The sequence below is a fragment of the Gopherus flavomarginatus genome, chromosome 2 (genome assembly GCF_025201925.1).
Source record: "Gopherus flavomarginatus isolate rGopFla2 chromosome 2, rGopFla2.mat.asm, whole genome shotgun sequence".
Lineage (NCBI taxonomy): Eukaryota > Metazoa > Chordata > Testudines > Testudinidae > Gopherus > Gopherus flavomarginatus.
Window position 1 is genome coordinate 18,981,936 of NC_066618.1, and position 15,789 is coordinate 18,997,724.

Here is a 15,789-nt window from a genome sequence, read left to right on the forward strand (position 1 = left end):
AGTGTTATATGTCATTCATGTAAGAAAGCATGAAAAAAACTGTAATTGCGTTTTATGTGTTTGAAAAAATTAAAAGTTTAACAGAACATTGCCATGGTTACAATGTCCAGTTAACAAATCTAGATCTTTCCTGCCTACGAAGTAACACACAATAGCCAGTACGAAAATAGGACTTCATTCACAACATTTGGTTAGTAAACAGAAAAATGGTCCAAATTATGAACTGACTAGTCTCAGCCCATAAAGTCCCATTAAAATCAATGGGATCACAGTGCGGTTTAGAATTTAATTAATCATACAGTGAAAATTTAGCCTTTTGTGTTATCTTTGTATAAAAATACAGAAATATTACCCAGAGAGGTGCATTGATTTGTTCCAATTCTTTAAAGAATTTAATGAAGAGGAACTGCGATGATTTTTAAAATCTGACAATTAGTCTTTTCAGTGCAGGAAGATTTAAACCACCAGGAAGTAACAAGCCAGTATTACTTCTTGGTAATTGATTGACTCAGGAACAGATGTGACAATAGAAAAATGAAATGGTTGTTACTGTAGAGGCAGTCTTAATAATGTGTAAGGGTTTGCTACACTTGCAGGTGTGCAGCGCTGGGAGTTACAGCTGTCTTCGTACAGCTGTGTAGGGAAAGCGCTGCAGTGTGGCCACACTGACAGCTACCAGCACTGCAGTGTGGCCACATCTGCAGCATTTGCAGCGGTGTTGAGAGTGGTGCATTATGGGCAGCTATCCCACAGAGCACTTCTTCCCATTCTGGCGCCATGGGTTGTGAGAAGGGGGCAGAGGATGCAGGTAATTCTGCTTCCTGTCCCAACACCCCTTGATGCATTGCTTCACATCCCAGCAATCCCTGTGTTTCCCTCAACGTTTGGCGCCATCTTGCATCTTTCAAGGGTTTCTGTGCAGCGCGATTCTGTGTTCTGTTTTGATCTGCGGGAAATGGAGCCCGAACTGCTGAGGAATATGCTGACAAGTCTTGCCAGCACATCATGTTTGGCAGTTGAGCTATTCCTTAAGATCCAAAGTGACAATGAGGAGTCTGACGATGATAGCGAGTCGCATAATGCATACAACACGAAATTGCTTGTGGCATTCACAGAAATGCTCAGCACCGTGGAACGCCGCTTTTGGGCTCGAGAAACAAGCACTGAGTGGTGGGATCACATCGTCATGGAAGTCTGGGATGATGAGCAGTGGCTATAGAACTTTCGGATGAGAAAAGCCTCTTTCATGGGACTGTGTGAAGAGCTTTCCCCCACCCTGCGGCGCAAGGACACGAGATTGAGAGCTGCCTTGCTGGTGGAGAAGCGGGTGGCTATTGCAATCTGGAAGCTGGCAACTCCAGACAGCTACCGATCGGTCAGGAACCAGTTTGGAGTGGGAAAGTCAACCGTTGGAATTGTTTTGATGCAAGTTTGCAGGGCCATTAATCGCATCCTGCTAAGAAGAACCATGACTCTGGGGAATGTGCAGGACATTGTGGATGGCTTTGCACAAATGGGTTTCCCTAACTGTGGAGGGGCGATAGATGGGACGCACATTCCTATTCTGGCACCACCCCACCTAGCATCCAAGTATGTTAATCGGAAGGGCTATTTCTCTATGGTTCTCCAGGTGCTTGTGGATCACCGTGGGTGTTTCATTGACATTAACGCAGGCTGGCCCGGAAAGGTGCATGATGCACGCATCTTTCGGAACACTGGCCTGTTCAGGAAGATGCAAGCCGGGACTTTTTTCCCAGACCGGAAGATCACAGTAGGGGACGTCGAAATGCCCATTGTGATCCTTGGAGACCCTGCTTACCCGTTAATGCCTTGGCTCATGAAACTGTATACAGGGAAGCTTGACAGGAACAAGGACCGGTTGAACTACAGGCTGAGCAGGTGCCGAATGACAGTTGAGTGTGCTTTTGGCTGTTTAAAGGGGCGCTGGCAATCTCTGTATGGAAAGCTAGATTTGGGGGAAAGCAGCATCCCTGCAGTTATATCCGCGTGCTGTACCCTCCATAATATTTGTGAAGGGAAGAGTGAAAGATTCAGTCAGGCATGGACCTCCGAGGTTCAACGCCTGGAGGCTGAATTTGCATGGCCAGAGAGCAAGGCTACTAGAGAGGGCCAGCACAGGGCTGCAAGGATTAGGGATGCCTTGAAGGAGGAATCTGAGGCTGAAAACCAACAGTAATGTTTGGTGCCTTGCACGTGAGTGAAGTGCAGTAGTTACAATGTTAGTAGGAATCTGTTTTTCCTAAGCTGATTTGCAGTGCCTGTTTCTTTCCTGGGCTAAGGTGTCTTTGACTTTCTGCAATAATAAAGACTCTTTTCAAAGTCAAGAATTCATTTATTGAAAAGAAAATTACTTTATTGACAGACACACAACATTTTGGGAACCTAGAAGGGCAGGGGGGTGGGTTGGGGAACTGTACAGTCACAGGCTTGAATATGTCCTGTCTGGAGTGCTGTGCAATGACTGCTGCACTTCAGGATGCCTATACTGCATGGTGATGGGGGTTGAGTGCAGAGGGTAAGGGTCGTAGTTCTCAGAGCTGGTTGGTGAACGTACAGGTGTTGGAGGCAGCTGATGGTGGTAAGAACCTGGATGCTGGGGAAGCGGGTTTTGAGCTGACATTGGGGCACAAGGGAAAGAGCTTTGGGACAAGGGCGGCGGGGTGGTGGTGGTCACGGTAGTGCTCTGCCTGCATGGTTACGAGCACCTGGATAGAGTCCGCTTGGCACTCCAGGATCCTTATCAGCTGCTTCGTGCTTTTCTTCCTCTGTGCTGCGTTTTTCTGGTGGATCCTGCTTTCCCTTTACTTCCAGTCCTGCACTTTTTGATTCTCTGTGAGAGATTGCTGCATAACTTTTTGCAGCATGTCGTCTTTGCTTTTTCGCGGATTCTTCCGGAGGTTTTGTAGTCTCTCAACCGGTGATAACACGGACAGACGAGATCTCCAGGTTGCATTTGTAAAGCCAAAATGCAACACGTAAGAGAGGCAGCATTGTTTATACCAGACACAGTTATTCCCCCACAGTAACAGTCTTCACAATAGCATAACTTTCCCATACCAAAGAGACTGCACATAACCCACGGGAGCCCCGAAATGGTGAGTAAGGGGGACTAGTTCAGGGCTGTACTGGGGTTTCTGTGCATTGGGGAAAACAAACAGCTGCAGGGGGCACCTACACTGAACACTATCCCAACATTTTCCACAGGAGGTTATCCTGGAAGATATCTCGCTGCTGCGCGTCACCTGGGAAGGACGGGAGGGTCTTCTACTGCAATGCGCATTCCGCCCTGGCCCCTATGCAGCTTGCCTGTGTCTTGCAATGGTCTCCCCACCTCTCGCGGCACAGTGGCGCGGCCGCGTTAGCCTGACTGCAACAAGAACCGTAGTGGCTCTCCCAATAAAGTTGAGCAAGCGCATTGCCCATGCTCTGGCTGAAACTTTTGAAGAGATTACTGAGGCCGATTACTGCGACGTGATAGACCACATCAATGCGCTGTTCCGCATCTAGGCATGCATGCATGCAGCCCTAACCCTCCCTCCTCTCCCAAAAAATTTCCATCCTGAAAATAAAAGCCACTTACCGGGAACCCGCTCCTCTGTTTGTCCTCCACCAAGTACCAGCTGCTGCGACTGGCTACCTTCCTCCTGGCTTGAGAAGAGCTCCTGGCTGCATGCCTCCTGGGACTCTGGGGTATCTCCTCTCACTCCAGTACCCTCACCCTCGCTTTCTTCCTCCTTCTCCCCCCCACCCCACTCTGAAGTGTCCATGGTGGTCCTCGGAGTGGAGGTAGAGTCACTCCCAAGTATTGCGTCCATCTCTTTGTAAAAACGGCAGGTCGTGGGGGCAGCGCCGGAGCGGCGGTTTCCCTCACGGGGTTTGCAGTAGGCACTCTGCAGCTCCTTCACTTTAACCCTGCACTGCAGTGCATCCCGGTCATGGCCCCTTTCCAGCATGGCCTTTGATACCTGCCAATGGTATCGTAATTCCTACGGCTGGAGCGCAGCTGTGACTGCACAGCTTCCTCCCCCCAAACACTGATGAGGTCCAGCAACTAGCCATTACTCCATGCTGGGGCTCGTTTGCCGCGTGGAGGCATGGTCACCTGGAAAGATTCACTGATTTCTCTCCACACCTGGCTGAGCAAACAGAAAGGGGATTTTTTAAATTCCCGGGGCATTTAAAGGGTGGGTCTGACGGTTGGTCACCTGAGGACAGGGCAGTAGAGTTCAAACTGATGAGCAGAGTGGCTGAACAGGCATTCTGGGATACCTCCGAATACCTCTGGAGGCCAATAACAGCGCTTTTGGTGGCCACACTGGTGGAGCAGCGCTGCATCAGCAGCACTATAGTCGTTATTCCCCAGGTCGAGGTGGAGTACAACCAGCGCTGTAGCCAGGGAGATACAGTGCTGTATGTGCCTTGCAAGTGTGGACGGTGAGTGAGTTGCAGCACTGTAAAGCCGCCACCAGCACTGCAACTCTCCAGTGTAGCCAAGCCCTAACAGAGTGAAATGCAACCTACCACTAGCACCCGGATCTTATTTCCTCTCTGAACACAGTTCTCCTGTTGATCCCTTTAGTAGATGATAAAGCAGGTCCCTTACACCCCGACCTGTCCCCTGGTACAGCAGAGAAATATGCTGTCACTGTCCCCTACTCGTGATCTTGTTTTTCTCCTTCTTGGTACTCTTAGTTTGTCAGCTTCAGAGTCTAGTTACATTCCACAGGCCTAAAGAGTGAAATGTCCCAAGGCATCTTTTATCCTGAGTCTCCTGCATCACAGTGTGGGTTACTGTTGCCAAGCTATCAGGTCCACTCTGAAGTGGTATTAATAGAATAGAATATAGAATATCAAGGTTGGACGGGACCTCAGGAGATCTAGTCCAACCTCCTGCTCAAAGCAGGACCAATCCCCAGGCAGATTTTTGCCCCAGATCCCTAAATAGCCCCCTCAAGGATTGAACTCACAACCCTGGGTTTAGCAGGCCAATGCTCCAACCACTTTAACTCTCTTAAAGTGTCACAGCCTCAGATGTTTGGTCTGACACTGATATATTCATTTCTGCATTGTACAATTGCAGTGAAGACAGGAAAAATGAACTATATAAACCTTCTCCTGACAAACCACTTTGTTAGAGATATTAATGGAGGACTTTGCTGGCAGATCTAGCAGCTCATTTCACGCACCATCTGAGCTTTATTTGTACTGCTTGTCTCATTGGAGAGGAAAAGGAACAGATGATTACAAGAATAGTTTGAGTCCAATGAGGATTCAGAGTGAATCTATTCTTTGAGGCTACTCTTCATTACTGCTGACAGAAATGTGGTGCCATTCACACAGAAAAGCACTGCGTGGTTAATGGTTAATCATTTAAAAACATTTAAGCCCTCATTTCCTATTGACACCATGGTGTTTCTGATGAGTATTTAGAATGTTAACAAAAATTGTCTAAGGTGGGCCTTTCCAGAAATTGGCTGTCTTTTTTCATTGTGATGCTCTCCCTGGCATTTTCTCCCAAACTCCAGCTTTGTTGGTTTAAAAATCCACCCCTTCATCTGTAAGGGCCAAATCATGTCCTTTCAAAGAACCAGACTCACAGCAGGAGAGGAAGTAGAGGATTCACCTCCAGGGCCCTGATCCTGTAATGAATTCTACCCAGGTGCATAGGTCTGCTCACATGGTATCATCTTTGAACGAAGCACACAAAAAAAAAGGGGGGGAGTTTATTCCTGCATGTGTAAAACACTATAAATAAATAAATAAATAAATAACAAACAATGGTACTAATTATGAGAATGACCAGGATTCAGGAACACCAGGGGCTTATCTCAACTCAGCCATCCCTTTCATCTACTTGGGGTTAGGATTCTGATGGACTATTTGAGAAACTACCTGTGGGAGGATGGGGACGGGGCTGAATCCCAAACTTGAGAATGTTTTCTGTTATATTTTTTTATCTCTGCTTATGGACATCCTTGGAAGACAACCTTTGCTGACCACATCCGTGTCGTGTTTGTGCCAAGTCAACCTACCACTTATAAAACGGTATAATAAAAGTAAACTCCTCGGATAAATGTTGGTTACTGCTGATGCTAGCAAGAAAGCTGTTTACAAAACATGATAGAAATTAACGTAACAGGTGGAGGTCTATAATATAAAATAAACTCTTCTCTTTCCTGAAGCAAGTGATAGATCCTTGCTAGGTAATGTCACTTTATGTTGTTCAAGCCAAGATGTGCTGAAAATGAAAGATTCCCACCACTTCCCCAACTTCCTTCCAAAATGTTTTTCCTCTTGTGAACTGCCAATAAATTGGACTTGTGAGTTCGATGACCAGTGGTGCAAGAGTAAGATAATTGATTCCCCTTGGAGGATCCTAGTGAGTTTCATATTTGAGCAGGATTTGGTGAGATACCACGCCTTTGATTTTCCCTTTTTAAACTGGTCCAATGACATTCTTAAGAAGTAATTTTTCCATTTATAAGGTGATAATTGTGTTTTCAGCTTTGAATCTCAAGCCTTTCAGTTTGTGCTCCATGTTTTTCTCATGGGCAGATATTACACATACCCTGAAGCCTTGGCTTCTAAGACACTTTCTGATCCTCAGCTACTCTGTTTCTGTTTTGTTTCTGAATCTTTCTAATTAGTGATTCATTTTTCTCTGAAATTTGATTACTTTACCATCTGTAAAAGCAAATCCCTTGCATGGCAGCAGAGATATTGGAAAATAGATCAGTCTTCTGTCCTTCTCTTCTAACCATTTCCTGTCTGAGAGGTGGTCTGATCTCTTAATTTGGTTTTCTTTCTCTTTATGTTCCTCTTTGGGATATAATTGTATGATGAGAAATCTAAAATCTTCTAGTGGCGTTTTTAAAGAAGGTTAGGAAACCTTTAAAATCAGTGATGATCGGAAAGGAAACAACCATTGTATGGCAAGATTCTGGCTGGCTGTGTGTGGCTGTACTGGACCATAGGAAGAGTGGAAACACACCCGTGTTAGGGGCAGCTATGACCTAACTGTGAAGCACAGGAGCAGGAAGAGATGAGCTATCTGTGCCAGAGTCTGGGAGGAAAAGAGAGTCATGCCCTCCTTTTGACCCTTGGAGCACTATCAGATGCTTCTGGGGCTGTGATGACTTTTGGGGCAGGAGCAAGAGCTACGGGCTCCCCAATCCAACACCTCATTTAAACAAGCACTTAGCTTTAAGCACTCTCAATGAATAGGTGAAGTCAAATCCATGGAACTACTCATGTGCTTAAGCAGCACATACTTAAATGCTTTGCTGGCCCAGAGCTTCTATGGAGACATTATAGACATACTACCCTATTCCTCAGTGCTGGGGGCTGGAAGGTGCTTCCCATGCCTTGTGTTCCCCTGGCTCTTCTCACTTACTCCTTATTATGGGAGTTTAGCAAAGTGACTATTCTGTTCCTATATCCTCTTGTGTTTTGCATTCCCAGTATCAGGACCCAGTTCTACTCTTGGGTGGATGCTTGTTTCAAATGAAGTCAATAGTTTCAGGGCAGCAGTTAGTCAGATCTGTACATATCTGAATTTTAGATAAAATAATTGCCTTTCAGGCTCATAAGTACTGAATCTGTCTTGTCATTTGGTACCATTGCGAAGAAGGCATGCGGCTGTTGCTGTGGATAATGTGGATGAGAAGTGGAAAAGACCTATGTAGCTGGCCACAGGATGATCAGCCCAATAGAGGGAGATCCTTTGATGGCATAGGTTTGGCACAGTGACTTCTATGCCACCTGCAGCTGGCATAGGGAACATGGCTGAGGATTTTCTGTGGCCTGATCCTCCTCGGGCTCACTGGCAGCAGATGTAATGTAGAGCAGCCATAAGCCTGCTCTACTTACACCTGGGAAATGGCCTGGCACATATCCAGCCCAGGATCTAGGGAGTAAAATGAGGTTGCTTCAAACCAAGACCTTTTCACACACCCCTATCTTTGTTTGTGCTGCAAGCTGCTTGGGTTTAGGCAAGGATCAGGGCCAAGAGCTCCAAAGCAACTCCTCACAATGTCCCGAGGAAGCAGATAAGTAGCATTATCTTCACTTTTCCCCTCTTCTCCTTGTATTGGTGCAGAACCTGAGAGACAGAGAGATTTAATGATTTACCAGAAGCTACCAAGTAAGTCTTTGGCACAGCTGGGATTAAACTAATGAGTTCCTAGCTCTCCCTTTGTCACTCACCTCGTTAAACTATACTGTCCCTCTAAGTCAAAGTTTAGCCATCCTGTGTGAATGGAGAAGTGAACTGACCACTGGAGGGGAGAGGATTCCCTCATGTCCATGCTATTAGGAAAGTCTGATACTTATCATCAGAAATTCTTCAGTTGTTCATTTATTGGAACATGTAATTTGGACACATAGGAAATAACTTGTAAGAGTTGGCCAGCCACAAAGCCTGAGTCTTTGATTCCAGGTCGCTCTGTTCGGTGTTTTGCCCTGTGGGAGACATTTTGGCACGTAAATAAGAAAATTGCTCCAAATTCCATCAGCAGTCAACAGAAATTTCCATGGAGATATTAGATAACTCTAGCCATTCTCCCAGGACTTTGGGCTTATTTAGTTCTGATTCTCATACCAAAGAAAGATGCAGCTATTTCATATTGCACCAAGGTATTATATTCTGTCTCTTTTGCATCCCTTTTTATTTTAGGAATATGCCTACCCATGTGTAATCTAAGCAAGTATGGGACAGTGGGAGTAACCAGAGCCATTGGGCCCTTGGTCTGTTAAGGATAAGAGGTGAAGTAGCACAATTAGGACCTGTTCCTGCAAACTTTACTCTTGTAACTAGTCCTTTGATATCAGTGATTCAATGGGGTGGCTTACATGAGCAACAGTTGCTGCCATGAATGAGCTTGGTAGGCAAGTCTCCTTAGGAGAGAACACACCACAGGTAAAGCCAATGTAGCATGGTAGACTTATAAGACAGAGAGAGATTGGTCTCTCTCTTTAATGAAAGATGATCCTGTGTGCATCTGTAAGGGTTGGTCTCAGACCTGAGTGGGGGTGTGATGACAATCAGATAATAAAGCGTCCTCACAGGAGGAGCAAACGTGGCCATTTGGCCCTCTGCGAGTTGCAGGCTTCTGCTGCTCCCTTACAAGCTCCCTTCCACTCCTATTTTCCCCACTCCATCCAGTTTACCCTCTCTATCTCTGTCTCTCTCTGCACTTAGCAACCTCTGTGCCTCAGACACTGCTAATTGCAGTAGCGTTGCTCCCTCTAACAGGGCTGCCTGTATTCTATAGTAACCACAGGAAAAAGCACTAACCAATGCCTTTCCCAGCAGTTGCCGTTGCTGTTTGTCTGCCGCTCCATTTGTCCTGTCTCTCTTCCTCCTTTGTGTGAGCCTGACAGTGCTCATACTGGTACTTCAACTGTCTTCAGATACACAGGATAGTCCTGTCGTGTTTGAAAACCTGCCTGTGTTAATAAGCAAGAGGGTTATGTTCTAGTCCTGAACTTAACCTGCCTGCCCCATTTTTTCCCCTTCCTAGAGGCTTTGCAGGAGTATTTAGTATTTCCGAGGCATTTTAAAGATGAACAGTGCTCAGTATTTATGGACCCTGGTAGTTTTAAATACATGTATGAAGGGAATTATTTTGAGGACAGTCTGGTCTGACTTCACATGAAAAATCTTACAGGACATTTCCGAAATGCTTTCTAGCTTAGCTATCCCAGGATTTTGCAGTATGGCTCCATGCAGCATTCTCCTTTTGTATTCAGGATTCACTATTCACATTCTTTCCCTTTGGGGAATCATAACAGCTTTATAACTTCAGTAACACTAAAGTAAAACCTAGGGACTTATGCTGCCTTCGGATACACACTGCAGCTCTCCAAGTTTAAACTTTGTGATCTCTGAGGCCACGTCCACACTACAGAATAAAATCGAAATTATTAAAATCGATTTTATAAAACAGGTTTTATAAAATCGATTTTACGCGTCCACACTAGGGCACATTACTTCAGTGGTGTGCGTCCATGGTCCCAGGCTACCATCGATTTCCGGAGCGTTGCACTGTGGGTACCTATCCCATAGTTCCTGCAGTCTTCCCTGACCCTTGGAATTATGAGTTACTACCCCAGTGCCTGATGGGGCAAAAATCACTGTCGTGGGTGGTTCTGGGTACAGCCTCACCCCCTTCCTTCCTGAAAGCAGCAGACAGCCATTTCGCGCCTTTTTTACTGGGTGAACTGAGAGCAGACGCCATAGCACAGTAAGCATGGACCTTGCTCTGATCAGTAGCGCGATCATGGATGTTGTAAACAGCTCACGCATTCTCGTGCTGTCTATGGTGAACCATGAACTGCAAACGCAGGAGAGGAGGAGGCAGCTACGGCAGCGCGGCGACGAGAGTGATGAGGACCTGGAGACTGATTTCTCCCTAACCGCGGGCCCCCGCGCTTTGGAGCTCCTGATGGTAATGGGGGAGGTTCTACCCATTGCTCGCCGATTTTGAGCCTGGGAAACAAGCACAGACTCATGGGACCGCATAGTTTTGCAGGTGTGGGACGATTCGCAGTGGCTGCGGAACTTTCGCATGCATAAGAGCACTTTCTTTGAACTTTGTGACTTGCTTTCCCCTGCCCTGAAACACCATAATACCAGGATGAGAGCAGCCCTCACAGTGGAGAAGCGAGTGGCAATAGCCCTCTGGAAGCTTGCAATGCCAGACAGCTACCAGTCAGTCAGGAATCAATTTGGAGTGGGAAAATCTACTGTGGGGGCTGCTGTGTTGCAAGTAGCCAAAGCAATCATTAAGCTGCTGCTACGAAAGGTTGTGACTCTGGGAAACGTGCAGGTCATAGTGGATGGCTTTGCTGCAATGGGATTCCCTAACTGTGGGGGGGCCATAGATGGAACCCATATCCCTATCTTGGCACCGGAGCACCAGGGCACCCAGTACATAAACCACAAGGGGTACTTTTCAATGGTGCTGCAAGCACTGGTAGATCACAAGGGACGTTTCACCAACATCCACGTGGGATGGCCAGGAAGGGTTCATGACGCTTGTGTCTTCAGAAGCACTACTCTGTTTAAACGGCTGCAGCAAGGGACTTACTTCCCAGACCAGAAAATAACAGTTGGGGATGTTGAAATGCCTGTAGTTATCCTGGGGGACCCAGCCTACCCCTTGATGCCATGGCTCATGAAGCCATACACAGGCAGCCTGGACAGTGGTCAGGAGCTGTTTAACTACAGGCTGAGCAAGTGCAGAATGGTGGTAGAATGTGCATTTGGCCGTCTAAAAGGGCGCTGGAGAACTTTACTTACTCGCTCAGACCTCAGCCAAACCAATGTCCCCTTTGTTATTGCTGCTTGCTGTGTGCTCCACAATCTCTTTGAGAGTACGGGGGAGACCTTTATGGCGGGGTGGGAGGCTGAGGCAAATCACCTGGCCGCTGATTACGCGCAGCCAGACACCAAGGCGATTAGAAGATCACACCAGGAAGCAGTGCGCATCAGAGAAGCCTTGAAAACGAGTTTCATCATGGGCCAGGGTACGGTGTGACTGCTGTGTTTGTTTCCCCTTCATGAACCTCCCCCCTGTTTTGACTCCTGCTGCAAGCAACCTACCCCCCCCCCTTCCATTACAGCTTGCTTATGGAAATAAAGTTACTATCGTTTAAAAAGCTTGTATTCTTTATTAAAAGTCATTCCCTGTAAGCAACCCACCCTCCCACTTGCTTTAAAAAGCATGTAATTATAAAAAGAGTAAGAGAAATAACAAGGTACCCCGGGAGTGGTTTGGGAGAGGATAGGAGGGAAGAAAAAGGCCATTAAGGAAGCCTTGAAAACGAGTTTCATCATGGGCCAGGGTACGGTGTGACTGCTGTGTTTGTTTCCCCTTCATGAACCTCTCCCTTGTATTGACTCCTGTTGCAAGCAACCTACCCCCCCCCCCTTCCATTACAGCTTGCTTATGGAAATAAAGTCATTCCCTGTAACCAACCCACCCTCCCACTTGCTTTGAAAAGCATGTAATTATAAGAAGAGTAAGAGGAATAACAAGGTACGCCGGGAGTGGTTTGGGAGGAGGATAGAAGGGAAGAAAAAGGCCATTAAGGATATTTCAATGTAATGACAGCCTTTTGGTTGGACTGTCCACGGGGGTGGAGTGGGCAAGTGCAGAAAGCCTTCCCCCACGCGTTCTTACATGTCTGGGTGTGGAAGATATGGAACATGGTGAGTACTGAGGGAGGTTAAACATGGGCTGGAGTGGCACTCTGTGACCCCGCAGCTCTTCCACCAGACTTCAGAGGATGTCAGTTTGATCGCTCAGCAGCTGCAGCATTGCATCCCGCCACCGCCGATCTTGCTGCCGCCACATCTCATCTCGAGCGTCCCTCCTGTCCTCATGTTCACTGGCATCTTTCCTGTAGTTTGCTACCACGTCCTTCCACTCCCCCAGATGAGCTCTTTCATTGCAGGTTACTGCCATGATTTCTGTGAACATTTCATCCCGTGTCCTCTTCTTCCTCCTCCTTATCTGAGCTAGCCTTCGGGCTGGAGTAGGGAGGCTTGAAAAATTTGCAGCTGCATGAGTGGGGGAAAAGAGTGATAGAAGGATCATAAGAGATACATTTCACAGAACAATGGTTATACTCTTTCACAGTGAACTACACTATTCACCGTATGTAGCACATGTCACTTCACTACAAGGTCACCTTTGGATTCTTTTAGTATTTAGTGCCTGCGGCTGTGGTGTAACAGATCAACACAGACGCAGGTCCGGGGATTACAATTCAGCTTGCAGGTGGTCATGGTAAGGTCTACATCTAAAATGGCAGATCACCCTCTCCCTTTCCCCTGCCACCGCCCCCCGCGTGGCTATTAGCAGGTAAAATTCCTGCTGGCCAGCCAACTGCTAAAAAGCACATCTTTTGCTTTTTTTCTTATGCCATTAGAAGGAGCAGCAGAGGAAATACTGTGAATTGTGTTCCCCCCCACTCCGCATATCTGCTATAATGGCAGATCACTGAAACCCTCTCCCCTCCCCCTTCCCCTCCCCACCGCGTGGCTATTAGCAGGGAAAGTTCTTGCTGGCCAAATGCTAAAAAGCTCAGCGCCATTAAAGACACCTCCCCGTAGGAATGGGCAGCTTTTTCCCTTCCCCCTGCATGGCTACCTGCAAGGGAAGGATTTCTTTTAAGCCGCATGAAAGCATCACCGTAGGAATAGTCATCTCTGTCCCCTTAATAAAATACATTAATTTTTACCAGGTGACCATGAACAATATCACTCTCCTGAGGATTACAGACAGAGAGAAAGAAATTATGCTTCTTGAATGCCAGCAATCCCCAGGACCATACGCAGCTAGGCTTTGTCATGCAATGATACCCGATTACGTGCTCCAGGCATGGCGTGGTAAAGTTTCGTACCATGGTGGACGGAATAAGGCTGCCCTGCCCAGAAACCTTCTGAAAAGGCTTTTGGAGTACCTCCAGGAGTGCTTCATAGAGATGTCCCTGGAGGATTTCCGCTCCATCCCCAGACATGTTAACAGACTTTTCCAGTAACTTTAATGCCAGCTAATGCATGCAAGCCCTCATGGCAAATCAATCATTAAAAAAAGCTTGCTTTTAAACTATGTTTTATATTTACAAAGGTACACTCACCAGAGGTCGCTTCCATGGCTTCACTGTCTGGGCTAGTGGCTTGGGAGGGCTGGGAGTTTAATTCTGTCTGGGTCACGAAAAGCTCCTGGCTGTTGGGGAGAATGGAGTGCTGTGTGCTTTCAGCAAGGTCTTCCTCCTCGTCATCTTCCCCCTCCGCTGAATCCTCATCCATGGGTGAGATTATTACCCCCACCTCGGAATCCACGGACAAGGGGGGGCTTGTCGTGGCGCAGCCCCCTAAAATTGTATGCAGCTTAGCGTAGAAGTGGCATGTTTTTGGCCCAGATCCGGATCTGCCATTTGCTGCTTTGGTTTTCTGGTAGGCTTGTCTGAGCTCCTTCACTTTAACTCTGCACTGCACTGAGTCCCTCGTATGGCCTCTCTGCCTCATGGCATTAGAAATTTTTGCAAAAGTTTTTTCATTTCGTCTTCTGGAACACAGTTCTGATAGCACAGACTCTTCTCCCCATACAGCGATCAGATCCAATAACTCCTGTGTGGTCCACGCTGGAGCTCTTTTCCTATTCTCAGGAGACTGCATTGTTACCTGTGCTGCTGAGAGCTCCATGCTGGCCAAACAGGAAATGCAATTCAAAAGTTCCCGGGGCTTTTCCTGTATACCTGGCCAGTGCAGTAGAGTTCATTTACGTGTCCGGAGCGGCCACTGGTGCACTGTGGGATACCTCCCGGAGGCCTATAACTTCGATTTCCGTCCACACTAACCCTACATCGATTTAGTAATATCAATTTTAGGGTTACTCCTCTCGTTGGGCAGGAGTACAGAAATCGATTTTAAGAGCCCTTAAAATCGGTTTAAAGTGCCTTGTAGTGTGGACGGGTACAGCGTTAAATCGATTTAACGCTGTTTAAATCAATTTAACGCTGTAGTGTGGACCAGGCCTGAGGAGACCTCAGCAAACTTAATGGAATTAAGGGCTGGGAGGGAAATACAACACTAATTAGCATTGCACCATCTCAGACGGGTGGAGGGTGCTGTGAACCTGCACCAAAATTATTTGCATTCCTGAGCCTTCTCAGGTGTGTAGTCACAAGGTAGTTGTCTAAGCTACAAGTGATTTTGCATATCTATCAAGTAAATCAGAGGCCTGGTCCACACTACGCTGTTAAACCGATTTTAACAGCGTTAAATCGATTTAACGCTGCACCCGTCCACACTACACTGCTCTTTATATCGATTTAAAAGGCTCTTTAAATCGATTTCTGTACTCCTACAAAACGAGAGGAGTAATGCTAAAATCGATATTACTATATCGATTTAGGGTTAGTGTGGACGCAAATTGACGTTATTGGCCTAATTATTTTACAGTAGCTACCCACAGTGCACCGCTCCAGAAATCGACGCTAGCCTCGGACCACGGACGCACACCAGCGAATTAATGTGCCTAGTGTGGACGCGCACAATCGACTTTATAATATCTGTTTTATAAAATCGATTTAAGCTAATTTGAATTTATCCTGTAGTGTAGACGTACCCAGAGAGGCAGAATCCTAACACACATTAATAGGATGTGATTTTGTGATACTCCCTGAAGGAGTTTGTGTCTGTAAAGGAATGAATGGAGACAGAAGGTGCAGATTGCCATCTATAACCAATTAGATATTGGCCTGGTGTCATACCTCCAGCTTTTGGGAAACAGCTCCCTCTACACCCTGATGGCTGCTTCAGGCTTTTATTCACTGGCTTTCATTCACTAGCACAAGGCTGCAATGTTTGGGTTGCAGTTGCTACAAAGGAGTGTCTGTGTTGGTAACCCAGTAATCAGTGTGTATTAGGTTTCCCTCTCTACCCAATCCACAGAAGAGGTGGGTCTGTTAAAGCCATGTGCATCAGGCTAGCTCTAGCTGTAGCAAATCCTCATATCAGCTCTGGAGGCCTCCAGTTCAATCCCTGTTGGGGTAAGCAAGATGTTAGCCCTCACGCTTTCACTTTTAAAAATTTCACAAAGCTCTTCTGTTATTATTGTTTTACTATCTATTTTGTAATTTAGATGATGAAACCGACCCATTTGCCCTAACCTACTTGACTTTGTCCCATTAATCACTGTCTACAACGTGAACAAAACAAGGAGTAGGATAAAGAAGAAAGGGAAGGGAAACAGC

At 46.6% G+C, this 15,789-nt stretch overlaps 1 protein-coding gene across 5 annotated transcripts in view; it reads left to right on the forward strand.

Annotated features, from left to right (window-relative positions):
- Window positions 1-15,789, forward strand: part of DPP6 (dipeptidyl peptidase like 6) — a 792,069-nt gene that overhangs the window by 564,424 nt on the left and 211,856 nt on the right. The gene's annotated exons all lie outside the window — the stretch shown is intronic.